Source organism: Eschrichtius robustus, chromosome 9 (assembly GCF_028021215.1).
Source record: "Eschrichtius robustus isolate mEscRob2 chromosome 9, mEscRob2.pri, whole genome shotgun sequence".
Lineage (NCBI taxonomy): Eukaryota > Metazoa > Chordata > Mammalia > Artiodactyla > Eschrichtiidae > Eschrichtius > Eschrichtius robustus.
Window position 1 is genome coordinate 57,334,646 of NC_090832.1, and position 18,818 is coordinate 57,353,463.

Sequence of the window (18,818 nt, forward strand, 5' to 3'; positions counted from 1 at the left end):
TGCATCAGACATCAATCCAGTCCCGATGTCAGTCATGGGTACAAGTATAGCTGGAGGGTTTTTTTCCTCTTAAACGGCAGGAGTCCTTTGAAATAGTTAGCGTAACTGTGGCTGACACATAAATAATCTGACACATTAATAACGGTACTTCTAGCTTCACATACTAACCTGGACTTCTGATCAAGATTAGCCCAATAAAGGAAGTCATCAAATAAGCCTAACAATTCTATTTTGAACTATATCTAGTTTGGTACCCTTCATCCTCCTCCTTTAGCATTTGAAGATAGCAGGCTGACTTGGTAGATACTGTTTATGGACGCTTGAGGTTGTTTTTCTCAGTTCAATCTGTTTCATTTAATTCTTGATAATAGAAATAAGATTTGCAGGGAGAGCAGGGGTACTGAGAAGGTCTGCACTGGATGGTCCCTGTGAGGCCAACAGAGAAGCTGCTGTCTGATTAGTTTCCAACTGAGTCACAGTTGTCTCTTGATGAGACAAGTTCGTCTTCTGTTCTGGTTTCCTTGGTCCTTTCTTCTTTGTAACGCGACAATGTCCTCTAGACTCCTATGATAGGATTAGCTATGTTTGCTGCTGTGCTCCCTGAAGGCCTGGGTGGATGGTTGACCAGACATGATGAGGAAACAACTCTGGTGACCATGGGCTTCGATGGTGGAGAAGTAGTTGGTTGTGGGGCAGTCTGAGGGATGCTTTTGCTGGACGCGCCCCTGGGCTGTCACTGGGATTTGCTTGTTGCAAGGAAACTTCGGGAACCTGTACGCTGGTCACAGATGCTGCCGTCACAGCTGGGGCAGGACTGCTTCTACCCTGAGCGCTGCCAGTCACTGGGTCAGTCTTCATAGAGCCAGGAAGTGAAGACACAGACGTGCTGTCTTCACTGTCTACAGACAAGTCGAGGCTGCCGTCATCCAAAGCTATTAATCTGACACCTTCCGTCGAGTGTGTTTTCTTTTTCTGAAGCACGTGATTAGGTAGTAGTTGATGAAGTTCCTTTCTTCTCAAATACATTGCAGCAATTTTCATATCCATCTCAAACATCTTACTATTTATCGCTTGCCTATAAACTGTATCTGTGAAAGACTGGATATCATAGGTGAGATCAATACTGAGAACTTCAGAGTTTTCTTGCTTTTTTAACACTAACCCAATCACCCACATTGTACGAAATTCTTCCTTGTCAGGATTTTCCTTGGGTTCTGGAAACGACTGAGGATTCACATGTGCCACTGTAATAAATTCATTCTTCTCCAAGCTTCCAACCAGGATTCGGATTTTTGATTCCACCAAGCCTGCCCATTTTAGATGCTGTTTTTCTGTTGGTGCACTTGCTAGAAGTACAATATAATGCTTGTACTTTTGAAAGAAGCTGGGAGCTTCAAACAGTTTGGACCACTTTGCCTTACTCAGCAAAATCTCATGTATGATAGCAAGCCCTTGCTTACACTCCTCAATCATGACCATCCTTGTTGAAACAGACACGTGGTAAGTGGAGTTCTTCTGTGGGTACGCTGGTGTAATTATAGGCATGAGATGGTACCTATCGCTGGGACTTACTCTCGGGTCCCAGACAGGCAAATTAAGATTCCGTTTTTCAGGCTCTTTCAGTAGCACTGGATTTGGCCATTCCCATTCAGAAAACATCAAGAAAAATTTACATACAAGAGTTGATGCTATTGCATTTGGATAAAGCTGGCAAGTTCTTGCTCCTAGCATCGCCCAGGAAACACCTCCTAGGAAACCTAATATATTGTAATAGATATTGTGGCATTTGGCCCACAACTTGATGGCTCTCAGAGTTAATCTGAAGTTGTCAATGTTTGGTACCAGATGTAAAATCTCATCAGTTACCCAGCAACCATTAAGACTTCTTATGCATCTAATATCTAAATTTTTAAGTAGACTGTCATCTCTTAGGTCCAAATCTTCCAGAATAGTCTGCAGTGCTAATCTTGCAAACAAAATATCAATCTCTATCCCACTAAAACACAGTTTGATAACTGGTACAAATGCCTCCTCAACAGCCCTTAAAACCTTTACTTCTTCATGTAGTTTCGATTTATCATAGAAGGAGGTGAAAAAGTCGCTTCGATCAACGTCTTGGTGCCACGCACAACGTGTCGATATCTGCACCTTTCGTGTGCACCCTTAATCTATAAGAACGGAATGTAAAGATTTTCCCTCCAACATTTCTTTTTCTTTTTCCCAAGCATTTTTAAAATTTATTTATTTATTTATATTTTTTATTTTTGGCTATGTTGGGTCTTCATTTCTGTGCGAGGGCTTTCTCCAGTTGCAGCGAGCAGGGGCTACTTTTCATCGCGGTGCGCGGGCCTCTCCCGTTGAGGAGCACAGAGTCCCAATGCGCAGCCTCTTTAGTTGTGGCACACGGGCTTAGTCACTCCGCGGCATGTGGGGTCTTCCCAGACCAGGGCTCGAACCCGTGTGCCCTGCATTGGCAGGCAGATTCTTAACCACTGCGCCACTAGAGAAGCCCCCAACATTTTCAATTACAGCTTGTGGAAGACTCTTGCTTTCACTGATTTCTCGTATCCATTCCTTTACCAGATTATTTAATTTCTCCAAAATTAAAATCCTGTGCTACAGTTACTCTTCCTCTTCAAAAACCCCAAAGGGTTTCAATTAATTTCTGGGTGAGTACGCAGGCAGTCTCCCTGGGGGGTGCTAAACTGATGGGGGAGGGGATACCATAGTGCTTGGGCAGCGGCGGGATCTGTTGTGATCCCGGGCTGGTCACCGGAAACAGCATCACCTCTAGCACCGGCCCCGCCACCGCGACCTCCGCAGCCGCAGCCCGGGTCATGATCCGCTGAGGCGGGAGCCGCGGGGCTCCTACCAGCCCAGGTCAGACCCGCTCCCGCCGCTTCAAGCGCCTCTCTGCCATCCCCTCGGCCCCAACATGGCGCCGGGGCCCTCGCCTATGCGTTCTAACAGGCCTGATTTTAAATGCTAGCTACGCCACAAACTACCTGGGTATAATTAGGAAATACTAATGAAAGTATTCAGAGGTTCTCTTATGCCACGCTGTGTTCTACACACTTGGGATATGTAGGAACTAAGGGTTAACTTGTCCAAAGTGGATTCTCTGCAGGTCGGTCTCCTACAAATGTCCATGGAAGCCAACCATCGTTCTGAGGGAGCCAAGCCTGGATGAGGCTGCGATGGAGGATCATGAAAGTGGCCTGACATGTTATGCAGATGCAAGACAAGCCTTGGAAGCTAGCCTCCAGATTACGCCATGACGGTTGCCCACACTGAGCGTACATACGTACAGCTGTGTATGCTCAGCGTACATAGTTCCTCCAACTATGTGTGCTGAGCTGGGAGATCGGGACTGGAGCCACGCGCCTGCGCACTGGAGTGCTGTTCTATCCCGACCCTAATCAGGCCAGGGAAGGGATGATGATTTCCTAATCACGCAGTCAAAATAACCCCACAGTCTAAGGGTTTGGTCCTTCTGCCAGAGGACAACTGTTCCTGCTCTATTTCTAGGCTCTAACCCAAAAAGTAAGTGGTTACAGGGGATCCACACTTCTGCCATTGGCCCAGACTCATAGTTTACCCCCAAAATTGTTCCATCATCTCGACCCTGATGTGTGTGTTTGTTCTCTGACATCTATTTGACCTTGTTCACTTGATATTATATTCACGGTTGTTTTTGCTCATTTTTCAAAATACTTTTCTACAGGTAAACTCACCACCCAGCATTCTAGCTTCCCTCTAAGGCTACACAAACTTTCTCTTCCGTCCAAAATATCCTTTACCTTTGCTCAGTAAACACCTATTCCTTAGAACCCAAGTCAGGTGTCACTTTCCCTTTATGCTTTACCTTATTTCCCTGACAGAAATAGATGGAGGTAATTGCTGTAATTTGTAACAGTTTTGTAGTTTCTATGTATTTCTAGAGAAGAATATAAAAATTATAATTTTAATTATTTCTTTGCATGATTTGCCTCCTGGAGCAAAATATGTTTTTCAAGGGCAGGCAGCATTCATCTTTTTATCCCTATTTCTTAGCAACATGTCCAAACTAGAATAGACATTTGAAAAATTTGTGAGAATGGAAATCGGCATGAAAACACCACTCAAAATCCACTGTGACAGAAATAACCAAAATATTTAGATAATAAAGTTCAAAGCTACATTTCGAATGAAAATAATGCCACCATCTGGCTCATCTCAAAGAAAAAAGAAAAGCAATCTCTCAGAGTACTGATTACAAAGTCAAAATGCATTTGGTAACTGAGAGAAATAAAAACTTTAACAGTAACATTTCCTTAAATTGTCACTCATTATTTTAAAATGGCATTGGAAAACTTGAGCTTGAAAAACTATCTGGTTAAATTTTCATGGTAGTTGACAGACCATCTGAGTATACTGAATAAATGGCCTCACTTGGTCACAATACCTGACCCATTGTTTTAAACCAGTACCTGTAATTCCTGTCACTTGTATCATTTATTTAGTTATATATTTGCATCTTCTTCAGAAGTAGGTAGCTTAATAACAATGATTGATTTAAAAATATGATTTTTATCCTCTCATTTATCCAGGAAAACATCTCCCTGAAATTTGTAGCTTGCAATTATATCTTAAGTGAGTGTCATATCTTGTACTCTATACCACATATTTTATTTTTCATAAAGAGTTATCTTTCTTCTCCACCACACTGCATATTTTTAGATCATTGATAACAATTTACAAATATATTAGACATTTAGATTTCTCATTTTGGAATGTAGGTATGAGATCCAAGCAAATAGAATAAATGGAAATTGTCCTTTTTCAAATGGCAATAATTATATAAATAGATATGCAGTGAAAGTACATCAGGTGGGAGGAAAGCCCAGAGAAGTTGCAGAACCAATAGAGGGAAGGCAGCTGCCCAGTATTCCTGAGGGGCCCTTGAATGCAGGGAATACGTGCACCAAGTGTGCTAAGAGTGCACATTTTCAACAACAGAGATACTGCATTTAGACTGAAATTAAAATAAGCACAAGAGGAACTTCCCTGGTGGTCCAGTGGTAAAGAATCCACTTTCCAATGCAGGGGATGCGGGTTCGATCCCTGGTGGGGGAACTAAGATCCCACATGCCACAGGGCAACTAAGTCCGTGCACCACAACTACTGACCCCAGGCGCCTCAACTAGAGCCCACGTGCTGCAAACTATAGAGCCCACATGCCCTGAAGCCTGTGCGCCACAACTAGAGAGAGAAAAAAACCCCGCACACCACAATGAGACAGAAGCCCGCGCACCGCAACGAAAGATCTTGCATGCCTCAACGAAGATTCCGCATGCCACAACTAAGACCCAATGCAGCCAAAAATAAATAAAATAAAATAAGCACAAGAAAACAAACAAGAGCAAAGCTTCCTAGAGAAAACTCACCTCTGTCTGATTAATTTTGCGATGAGCATATAAATTCACAATGAATTTTTAAACCAAATATCTCATAGTACATTTTAGTTAAACTGAAAACAAACAAACCAATTGATTTTATTACCTAAATCATAGACATCTCTATGCTTCCAAAATGTTATCTTAGTTGGAAACTTTCTAAAAAGATCTGAAGAGAGCATAAAGCTTAAAAAAAAAGTCAAAAACGTTTTATAGATTTTCTTAAAAACAGTATCTTCTTCACTTTACTTAGAAATGGACAAGGAAGCAAGTCTCTTTCTGTGTACACTTCATCATTAGGAAATAAATTTCATGCCAATCCCACAAAACACTTGCTAAGCATGAGTTAACATGAAGGATCAGATTGTCAAATCAGACTCACACAAATCAGAGATCTTATTCAGTTTTAGCCTTTATTAATAATTTCAAGTAAATAGGCTTTTAAGTGTCATGAGTGATCAAGGGTGAGGTATAGGAATTTTTAGTGTGCCTTTCTACCTACAACAGATGCACCCTCTTGCCCAAGTAAAAGTTGAGGTCTCAAGTTAGGAAAGTGTACAATCTCCTCACAGTCAGGACCAGATTCAGTTACAAAGTACCTCCCTTTTCTATTCAGATAGTTATACAGCTTATGTGACATTTTCCATAGAGCCATGCTTAATTCACCCATAGATTCCAAGTATGTTTGTCTTAAGTAATCTTAGATCATGGACATCTGACATTCAGTATATTTATAGAATATAAATCTATATTTATATAGCATATCTTTTAAAGATATTATATAGCATATCTTTTGTGCTATAGAAAGACTCTTTTGCATTAATTTGTTTGCCAAAAGGTCAGTTATTACTATGTTCATAAGGAGATTAGACGAGGATCACCTACCTGCCTTCTTTCCTCCTTGAATTTGCCCCCCTCCACCTCAGGAATAAGAGCAAAATTGATTGCAAGCAGCTCCTCGACTCGTTTCTTCTTAGCATGCATTGAACTAATTTAGTTCTAATTAACAGCAAATCATTAACTTTCCCTGGTCACCTACTTGACTTGGACATTGGATAAGCCCATATAAGGGACTTATTAGTAGGAATTTCAGGTACCAACAAGCAGCAGTGAATCACTGGATATATTGGTGGTAAACTTCTAACATTAAGCAACCAATTGCAAATACAGTAAGGTACAAAATATCCTTCCCTTCACTGTGAACTCCTCAAGAATCTGCTATTTAGGAGGAGCATGGTAAATATTTGTCAAATTAGATTTTTTAATGCAGAAACATCTCTGATTTTTGAAACAGAAAACTTCAATTTAGAGATTCAATTTAGCTTTCCTATATTCTAATTTAAACCTCTAAAAAGTTTTAATCACATCATTTCAGAATACACAAGCTAAATTTAACAAGTTTCAGCACTATCAAACTTTGTTTTTTAGCTCTAATGAAAAATACATAAATCCTTCTTGAGTAGCAGATAAAAATAAATAAAGCTGGCAGAAAAAATAATGTTGTTTTCAAGCTTTCAAAACCATGTTACATAAATAAATAACAGTAGTAAAATATATACTCTGTAATAAAAAATAAATATACGTAACAGGACTGTTTAATTGACTCCTACTGTCTTTTATTAAATAGCAAAATGTTAGCCACAATCAGTCAACTTGAAACCAGTAGGTTTAATTTATTAAAAAATAAATGTTACTATCATCATATTTGTTAACTTTTTAAACAAATCTGTATAAATTTCCTAAAAAACTCACTTTTTTTTCATAATTTGTCTGCTGCTTTGTAGAAACAAAAACACTAAAAAGGTTCATCAACGCAAATGTTATTAAAATTGAATTTTAAAAAATTACTCACCTTCTCAAACTAACCGTTGAAAGTCAGAGCACCAATAAATAAAATGCGTAATGTGAGTTACTAGAATCAGATGTTTCAAATTAAATTTGAGGTAAATTAATAGAAAATATTCCCACTAGTGTATGAGTTTTTCATAAGTATAAATGAAAATAAGTAATTTTATGCATAATGATGAATAATATCAACCTATTTTACTTTTGTCTTTATTAAATGTGTTAAAATATCTATATTCTCATTGCAGTGGAACTCCTCACATTATGTGGTAATTGAAGAATGAGTAAACGTTTTTAGAAAGAATTTATCATGCAAATTTTGGGGAGGAAAATGTCTTAAATACCAATTTTTTCACCATTATTTTGTATTTGTACACTTTTTTGCTTTGGGGTGATTTCCAGGGAAACCCAGATGAGAAACAGTAGACAATAAGCTCCTTATAGTCACTAATTTTGGTGTCAATGTGAAAATTTGCATTTTCCTTAGTTGAGCTAATGTATTATTGTGAAACCTTGTAAATATTCAGAGTTGATTTTGTCTTCACCGATTTAGGAGTAACCATTAGAATGTCAAGATTGCAGAATTTATCTACAACAAAAAATTGTGATCTTCTTTATCTTAATATTAACTATTCATTATTTTCATTTGTATTTAGATATGTTCTAGATATGCTACTCTCAAATAATAGACCATTTTACTGTCCCTTTAATAATATTTATAGTGTACTTTTATAATAAATGTATTGTATTTACATTTTATAATATGTATAATATATTTATTTATTATATTTATAATCTAATTATATTCTATGTAATATATGATCATATATGATGTATAAAATAATATATAGTTATAATACAATAAATATTTTCTGTAAAATTATATTTATTATATATAGTATAAAGTAATATTTAGAGGGCATTTTTATTTGTATAATAGTATTTATTTGTTTAGTAGTTTTATTCATATAACTATTTACCTATATGTGAAATGCTTCTATATAGTAACTTTTAACTTTTAAATATTGTGTATGTGTTGAGAGAGAGAATTCTTTATGTATTCAGCCATAATAAAACACAGCGCTTACCTTTTAAAAATTAGCAGAAGACTGTAAAATTTTCTTTAATATTTTTATACTGTGTTCAAAATGATTATAAAGATTACTGTGAAGATGAACACGTTGACTTATGTTGTAGATATGTACTCTACTTTTTTTCAACTTTCTTTTGATATTAGAAGACCACAGAGATATAATATTTAACTTTAAGTTGACTCTGAGAAATTTTTCAGTCTATTGTTTAATATCACAGGACATTTTTGTGATGGAATGGCCTGATGATCCATGTAGCCAATTACATCATAATTTGCATTTGGGAAATTCAAGTAGGCTTCTTTTATTTATAATTTGCTTAGCTTTGAAAATATATTATTAAAGGTTATATTATTATTAATAAAAATAAATATGTTGTTAAAGGTTTTAGAGGAGAATTATCTAAAAGAGAACAAAAATTGCATTCATAATGTAAGATGTCTGTGCTGAAAAAAGCAACATATGTTTGGATAGAAACCACAATACCTGATAAGTTGCTTGTTAAGTATAGTTCTAAAATATATTTAAGTATAAAAATGTGCCAAGAACAATGGTTCTTTTATTTTTGAGGACGTATTTCTCTGGAATGCCAATTTTTTTGAAGTTTTAATAAATCACTTGAAAACGAAGTGATGAGGCATACATATATTAAACATGGCCATAATGAACACTTAAAATATTTATAAAGATATTTTGAAACTCCTTTTTGTTTACTCACCACTGTTTGGAAACCATTGATATAAGGGACACCATTAGGGTTGACATACAAGCAAGTGGAATACATGACCACGTACCTAATCTATTTTAGATGTCCTCATGATTTAAAAAGTAATAATAATTCTGGAAATTTAATAGCTAGAAGTTTGTTTCTTAAGTCTAAGTTTTTATACCAGACTAAAAGGAGACATACCTTAGTCAAATCACACTTGAAGTTTTCTGTGGAAGAAACTAGAAAGATAGAAAATTAGGATACACATGTTTTCTGGGTGGGGCTTAATAACTGTACTTAGGTTTTGGCTTTTATGGAAATATTAACTTGTAAAGTTGATAACACTGAATATTGTTTCACCACAAACAAATTGTCCCTCCAACAGGCTGAAAGTTTATGTTATTTCCTTACAGTTATTCCTTTCTTCCCCATCATTAGTTACCTCCATTAACTGAGAATATAATCCCACCCCATTGCTGTTGGGTGTATCCACACGATTTGCTTTAGCCAATGGAATGTGGGGAGAAGAGACGAAGTGCTAGTACCAAGATGAACGTTTAATAGGCATCACCTTTTCCCACTTGCCCCTGTAGTGATTCTGCCATCTGCTCTGAGAATGCTTGTGCTGGGAAGTCATTGGTCTAAGGAGAACAAAGACACTTGGAGGACACCTGAACCTAATCACCACCCCTGCTGCTCACCAATTCATGGGTAAGAAAACATTAATTTTTTTCATCATCAGCCAATGAGACTTTGGGGTTGTTACTAATTGAATTCTAATCAATTTTTCCTACAACTCAATTAACCAGTCATAGTAATATATTATTCTATCTGTATTTGAATATAGATATGCTAGAAAACTTAGTGTGTTGATATGTTTTTCTGTAAGTAAAATCTGAGTCATGGTCTATGCATTCCTCTGCTGCTTTTGCCTTCATACACCGAGAATTTACACATCTATGTTTGCAGTGTCATGTTGATCCCTTTCAAAGATTTACCAACCTATGCATACTTTTTCCTACCCTTGCATCTGGAAAATATTTCTGTTTTTGTTTGCTATAAACTCTAACCTATACAGGGCTCTTCACAGTATGGTTCTAACCTATAATTCCATGCTAATCTTTGTTCTCTCCAGTACACGTAATGCAGGTCAGTGAAGAATACCCTAAGGTGTCCAAAATTTCTGACAGCTGTGCCTTTATGTATATGTTATTTTTCTACCTGGGAATCATTCCATGTTCTAGCTTTTGTATTCCCCATTCTTCATTCTTGCCCCAGAACCAAGATGCTGAAGATCTTGAATTGAACTAGTTGTAACAGGTTCTAACTGAAAAAGAGAATGCCAACTCAGAAAATAGTATATATAAAAAGGGAGCAGAAACTATTTTCCTCTTTTGTTTCCTTTTGTAAAGAAAAAATCAAAGAAAATGGAAGATGATTACTTGAAAGATGCCAAAACTATAAAAAGATACTAAAAATTCTGGTTTATAAAAAAAAAAGATACAAAGAAAAAGATATCAAAGCAGACATCCTCAAAACTTCATTGATGGTGCAAGAGAAAATAGGTCACTCCTGTGTGCAGCCCAAAGCCAAGAAAGAAAACCATAACCCATTGTTGAGATGTTATTTTAAAGATCAAATACAAGCTATTATATTCTAGAAAATTCTAAAATTTTATTTTAATGTCTGTCCTTGTACGTTTATTTATTTTTCTTTATATTAACGGTCATTATTCAGAACAAACTGGTTTTAATATTCATGTTTAAGATTGAGAATAGAGGGGCTTCCCTGGTGGTGCAGTGGTTAAGAATCCACCTGCCAATGCAGGGGACACGGGTTCAAGCCCTGGTCCAGAAAGATCCCACATACCATGGAGCAACTAAGCCCATGCACCACAACTACTGAGCCTGAGCCCTAGAGCCCGCGAGCCCCAACTACTGAGCCTGCATGCCACAACTACTGAAGCCCGTGTGCCTAGAGCCCATGCTCCACAACAAGAGAAGCCACCGCAGTGAGAAGCCTGTGCACTGCAATGACGAGTAGCCCCTGCTTGCTGCAACTAGAGAGAGCCCGCATGGAGCAACAAGCCCCAAAGGCAGCCAAAAATAAATAAATAAAATAAATAAATTTATTAAAAAAAAAAAGATTGAGAATAGAAAAAAATTAACTAAGGAATATCTGCTCGTTAAGAGTGATATATTTCATGAATTTCGCACATTTGTTGTGGTTATGACAATAAAAGTAGACTAGTACAGTTTTGCACATAATGAAAATTATATATTTGTTTTATAATGTTCTTTATGCAGATAAGAGAATATATCTGCACAAATGACATTTTTACTGGTGTTGAAAAAGATATATTTGCCTCATTCTAGAATTTAAATAATACAAATTATATAATCACTACTTATATTGAAACAAATGCTCTTTAACTTTTCCTTTCTTAACCCTTATCTTTATCTATACATATAATTTTTAAGTTTATAAGTTAAATATGTATGAAGAAATTGTAACTTTTTTTAAAAATGCATTTTAATCTTCATTAGACTGTAACAAAGAGAGCAATTTAAAAACAAAGTTCTAGGGCTTCCCTGGTGGCGCAGTGGTTGAGAATCCGCCTGCCAATGCAAGGGACACGGGTTCGAGCCCTGGTCTGGGAAGATCCCACATGCCGCGGAGCAACTAGGCCCGTGAGCCACAACTACTGAGCCTGCGCGTCTGGAGCCTGTGCTCCGCAACAAGAGAGGCCGCGATAATGAGAGGCCCGCGCGCCGCGATGAAGAGTGGCCCTCACTTGCCGCAACTAGAGAAAGCCCTCGCACAGAAACTAAGACCCAGCACAGCCATAAATAAATAAATAAAATTCTTTTAAAAAATTCTAAAACTTTTATTTTTGGTAAACTAAAGAAACATAATATTCTGTGCAAGAGGACTTGAAGTTTATATGATGAGATTCTATTAAAATAAGCTCAAAGAAAGGTAAAGGTTGACCTCAAGAAAACTTGACAGGATTATATGGAGGAACACATATCATTCTGATATTTTATAGGCTAAAAGCTTCAATAAGACATGAGATGTTATTTAAAAATATATTCATGGAAAAAAATCATATATTTCAGAAATTGAGAGAAATTGTTTGGTATTGTACAATTTTCAAAAGCCAATGTATTTTAGAAACTGATTACATTTCTCAGTTTAGTAACCTTAACAAAACACATGGTAATAGACCCCCAAATCAGTCTAACCATATTCACATTAAGTCCACAGGTAAATTAAAATTGCCAACAGTTTTGAGCACTTGCTAAATCCTAGGAGCTATGGTAAGGATATTATAGGATAGCATCACTTAGTCATCACAATGTTCCTATTAAAAGATATTATAATTGTTTTCCTAAGGAAACTGAAGCTTAGGTCATCACTTACCTACAGTCTCAAAGTGATGGGCCTGGAATTTAAAACCACATCTATTTAGGTCCACGTTAAGAATTTATATTTTACCATTTGTTCATTTACACTCTATTATTCTTTCATTCTATTAAAGTGAACTCAAAGAAATATTCCTTGAGCCATGTCTATGTTCCAGGAACAGTTCTGGGTGACATAACAGTGAACAAAGCAGAAAAACACTTGGCCTTCTCAGTAAAATATGTCAGAAAAAGCTAAAGAGAAAACTAAAATGGGGAAGGAGGAAAGGAATTATGGGGTTGGGGGATTTGTAGTTTTAGAGAGTGGCTAGTGAAGTCCTAACTGAAAAGAAATGGATGCATAAAGCCTGGAGATGGCCAGGGAAGAGGTCCTGTGAGTATTCCAGGGAGAGTATTCCAGGCAGGAGGGAAGAGTGCATTAAAGCTTTGAGCATGGCTGGTGTGTTCAAGGAACAGAAAGAGGATGGTGCGGTTGGAGCACAGGAAACAAGAGAGGAGCAATAGGAGACATGTTCAGAGAAATAATTAGGGGCCAACCATGTACCTCCCCCTAGTTGGTGATGTTATATCTGTTTTACTCAGAATGATTTACGGAGCATTGAAGAATTTTAAGCAGAGGACTGACATGAACTAGCTTCCATTTATAATACTAGGATCATTGTGGCTGAAGTGTTGAGAATAAACTGAAGGGGAGCACATACAAACGGAGGGAGACTAAACATAGTGTTCAAGTTCAAGTAAAGCAGCTAGGGAAGTATTGAAATATCAAAGGGGAGAGAAATGATTTGCATTAGATTTAAGGACATGAAGAAAACTGGAGAAATTTTTATTAAATATTTAGAACATAAAGATCAACAGCATATTGTGATGGGTTACATATGAAGCATCAAAGAGGAGAGGCGAGTGTCAAGGGTGTACTTGACTTCTCGGTTTCTGTTTGTGAAGTAAAAATGAAATGCAAAAGGAGAAAGCTGGTTCCTTGCATTATCCATTCCCTTTTACATAAATATGGGAAAAGGGCTATAGACTGAAGGGGAAATAACAAATATAGTTCTAAACAGTCAGACAGTGATAGTTTTAAAACATGCAGAGTAAATGTCGAGTTGTCAGGTCTTCGCTTATAGGAAGAGTATTGAATGGATATAATAATTTATGATTGATTTGACTACAGATGATAAAGCCATGGATACAGATGAGATCACCTGAGGAGAAAATATAAAACAAGAGAACCCGATCCAAAGAGGTATTGCAATATTTACTGTCATGCTACAGATAGGGCTAGAGTGGAGACAAACATAGAGAATCAATGTGTAACTGCATTTTCTATGAAAGCAGTGTGTCATCCAGGGAAGCATACGATATCCTGGCAGGATCACACTAACTTTTCCTAATTTACAGCACATACGCCTGGAGGCATGAGTAGACCACAGGCCAGACAGAGCATGCAGCAATTGGAATTATTCTACCGGCAGAGTAGCAAAAGCATTCAAAATCAGCTGAATAGGGAAGAATCAGGCTTATGCAGTGACTGACAAAGTGGTTCGGGTTTTTCCTGATGCACCAAAAAGGAGGTTGGGCTTCACTAGGAAACAGACACAAAGGTAGCTGGCAAGGAAGCCAGGTCAGTCATAAAGCTAAAGGCAGAAACCTTGTTCCCAGGGCAGCCACTTCATTAACACAGAGAATAAACTATGCAGAAATGAAAATCCTCTGCTGGAACTGCCCAGAGCTCTGGTTCCCTTGCCATTAGAGTCATTCTGTTAAATTGCTGTATAGGAAATGTAAATTTATGCCTACAAGCCGTCCAGCTAAATGTCTGAGGAGAGTACTAAAACAGCAACTAGGTAAACAGTGAGGAAATTTCAACAAGAATACACCATCACTAATTACTAATATATCCAACATGAGGTATACATATATATATATAAATTCAAGAGAAAATAAGAAGAAATTGAAAAAATAAAGTAGGAAAAGAGGAAGGAAGAAAGGATAAACATATTTTAGTCTATAAAAAATACTGTAAAATAAAAGGAAGTAAACATAGTCTGTAATCTTTTGTGTAGAATAATTGCAAAAAATTGCCAAAAATTATTCCTATCCCTGTATCCCTCCCCTGGTTAGAGAATTTTGAGAGCTCTCTCAGTCTGACTCTCTTTGCTTTCCAATGGGACATCAGCAAATAAGGTTCAAGCTCTTAAAAAGTAATTGTGCTTTAGGGTTTATCCTCTCTTGAAACCTAGCTGCCCTGTAAGAAGTATGGGCTAGCCAGATGCATAGGAGAGACAAGTGGTCCTAGTCACCCACTTGGCCACAGCCTACAGCCAACCAACTGCAAGTCATGTGGCTAAGGCCACCTAAGACTAACCAGCTGAGCGGAATCAGCCTAAATCAACTGAGCTTGACTCATAACCAAAGAAATGCCCAGCAGAATCATGCACTAAATAAATCGTTGTTGTTTTAAACCACTCAGTTTTGAAGTGATTTATGTGAAATAAAACTAATTGGTATAGATATTTATGTTTCAAAAAATGATCTAATAAAGATTCAAAAAGTATATAACCAACCTTAACTCTGATTTTGTGTTTACCTATGATTATGATCCAGTTGATACAGATCTGAGTCAAATGAGATAAAACTGGGACTCATGGCTTATCAAGAAGGGTGGAGAGATTTTTTTAAAACCATTGACACTAAACTATAAATAGTTTTTAAACAAGTTGAAAATTTAATAAATAACTCTTGCAAACTAAGGAATTCAACAATAAGAACATGAAAACAGTTAATAATGAGTCTGAAATCCCATATTATGCTAATAAAAATAGAAAATAGGATATGAGCAAGAAAAAAAAGAAATAGGATGCTTAATGTCTTAATTTATACCATAGATACTCAGGATACCTTTTTGTTGTAACACTATTAAAATATATAGGATAAATTATCTGTTTATTAGGTACTATTACTAGTATACTTAAAAATAGGATGAGAAACTTAAAGCATGCAGAGTAAATGTAAACTATATGTAAAAACAGACATGCAAATTATGTGATAACAAATGAGATTTAAAAAGTCAGTTTTTATAAAATATATAAAAGGAATAAAATCAACGTTGAAAGACAAGGCCTCACAAATTAGCTGAAGCAGATCCACATATTATTATTACCCACTTAGAACAAATTGGATGCTAAAGATTAAATATAAAATAATAGAAAATACATACTAAAGAAATGCAACTAAAGGACATTTGGGTATCTCCACTACTGCCACAAGAAAAAAAAATTAAAGGTAAAACTCATTAAAAGGTACCACTGTTTGATTTTTATAGAGGGTATAATCTATATTATAATGCCATAAACTTCCACAAGCTAAGTAAAGAATTGACAGAATGACAGTGAACAGCTAACAAATAATAACCTTAGAAATATAACAAAAATTAACATAAATTCTGTGGTACGAGATTTTATCACACTTCCTCCCTCTGGATAAATAAGTTAATATCTAAATAAATAATAAGTCACTGATTCTGAATTATTCAGATAAATATTTGTTTTTGTATCAAATTCTAAATCCTTCCAGAGAGAATAACTGCTTTGTAAATATCCTTAAACAATTTACAAAAATAATATCTGTTTTAGGCTATTAAACTCAACCATTTCAGATAGCGGAAAATGCATAGGTTGTTTTTTGTAATTAGAGTGTGTTAACATTAAAATTATTATTAAAGGTATCAAGAGAAAAAACCCAACCACCTGAAAATATTTTAACTCTTTTAAATAATATTTCTGACCAACTCCCCCCCACACCACAAAATTGTAATTGTGTATTTACAAGAAATAATGGCATGTCAAAATTTCTGGTATGAATCCAAAGCTATATTAAAAACTGCTCAGTTAAAAATACTTTCATCTTTGAATTAGAAGGAATACATACTTAAAGTTAACCAATGAATTCAATGATTAGAACAATAAAGAAGTCAAATAATATTTAGTAAACATAAACACCCAGATGGAAGAAGGACAAATGGCTCTTCAGACCCTAGTCAGTGAATAAAAAGAGAAAAGGAAGGAGCCTCTTCCTTCTCACAAATCTCCTTCATCCATAACATTTCCAAGTTCATCTCTTTTACAAGGTGGATTTCCCTATAGCATTTCATCTGAACAAATTTCAAAGACTAAAAATTGTTTAGAAAAGACTGATTTAGAGCAATGTTACTTGTGAATATTGATGTTTTAATTAAAAGGCAATTAGATACAAAAATGAAACAATATTATATCAGCAAGAGATCATGGTAACAGTACTACAATAGCTTACTATTACAAAATCTAAAAATAGAATGTAAAACTTTTATTAGTCAAAGGTCCAACAAGAGACAAAAATTATCTTCATGGACGTAAAAATGAATTTAATAAAATTCACCATGTGTAGTGATTTAAAAAAACACTTTATGTTGAATAAGACTACAAATGATTTTAAAGTAGCATAGGAATAAGACAAAAATTTTGTACCATTACTACTATTTAAAATAGTATTAACTACTAAAATAGTTAGTGCAAATGAAGGAGAAAAAGTAGCAATCAGTGTAAATGTTGAAAAGAAGAAAATAAAATTATTATTCTGTACAGATTTCAACAGTGTCTCTTAAAAAAAAACACAAGAATATCAATTGTAAAACCAAGGAACCAGCTTAAGAGTTGAGTTTTAAAATAGATTTTAAACAACTAATAGCTACAGCTCTCAGCATAAACACCATAGTTTTAAAATACTCATAGGAAATTTTGGATTATATACAATAGCATTACAATTCCTATATATACATTTATAAAGAAACATTAGAACCAATAAAATGAAAACAATAAAATTGTACTAGGGTTAATAAAAGAATTCTTAAATTAACATCAGAAATTTCATGGTTCTGCTCTGGAAAGTTAAATATCCTATAGATATCAACAGTCTTCAAAATAAGCTACATGTAATTCCAATCATCTTTTTTTGCACCTAACAACATGAAACTTTTTGTATGTGTGTGTGTATGTACATGCATATGTATGTATGCACAAGACACATTTTAATTAAGTTTATAAAGTATGGATTACATTTATTAGCACATTTTTAGGTCACACGGTTTACAAAATAATAATAACTGATTAGTTGCCTATCATGAAGCCTACTATGCAGCTTCTAGTCACAAAATTCTTTTCTTTTATGGATTACTAATGTCAAACCTAAAATATAGCCACTGTTTCATAAAACGTAAACCCAAGGTCTCCATCTCAGTAAACTTTCGAAGTTAAATGTAAATAAAAACTGGATAACAATAAAAATCTTAGTTTGGGAACATAGTTAAAGTTGAGGTCAATATTAGGAATTAAAAATGAGAATGTTAATGTTTAATATAAATGCAATTATTGTAGAGTCAAAGAGCTTATTATTAATCTAAATAGTACAGATAGTCTTGCAAGTGGAGAAATGTATCTGATAAAGACAATATTTCATTTCCTTTATTGATTAGGTAACCTTTTCTTACCAGTCTCTTTTCACTATTTCCTAGCTACACCAATTCAAAGCACTTTAACTCTTTCTGCATAAAGGTAGTCTAAGAATGATTAACCATAATAGATTGATATAATGAGAATGATGCTGTCACAGCAGCTACACAATCTGGTTGCTGGAAGCAGCTTTAGCTTTGGGAACCTCCATACACTAAACTGACTCTGAGATGTATATGGACTATCTTAAGTGCTATGTGGATTCCACAGCTATGTGTTTTCTGAGAATACACCTAGATTTATGAATTTACTTATCTTTGCCCTGTGGGTACTCAGTATCTTTATGTAGTTCTCAAAGACCATTAAGCAATTTAACAAACCTAATTAAGCAAAATGTTCTCTCTACTGAAATGACTAAATGCATCACATTAATGGTCATAAACTCAAACACCTGGCTCCACCAGGAAGTAGCATAAAGGAGTGAAAGGGCAGGACAAACAGTGAACAGGACAGCATATGCTTTCTCAAGACGGACAGTGGCCACTGAGCTTTGGGTCATTGTTGCTTTGGGTGCTTGCAGCTCCTTCATTTTTCATATGAAATCTCCCTGTTTTTAATTATTAGAAATTGTTCAATTTCATTAAAACAGTGTGAAGGCCGAGTGCACAACATTTGGTATGAGAATTATTTGTCATAATTTCAGTTTCACCTACAAAGATATCAGTAAAACGGTAGGCATTTTTAGTACAATAACAAAGTGATAGAACTTGGGATGTGACTCCTAAAATCTCTAGGGCGCAGAAGAAACATTAAAATATACAATGATATAT

At 35.6% G+C, this 18,818-nt stretch overlaps 1 pseudogene; it reads right to left on the minus strand.

The window, feature by feature from the left end:
• Positions 1-556: 556 nt before the first annotated feature.
• Positions 557-2,785, minus strand: LOC137769341 (poly(A) polymerase beta-like; annotated as a pseudogene).
• Positions 2,786-18,818: the final 16,033 nt, after the last annotated feature.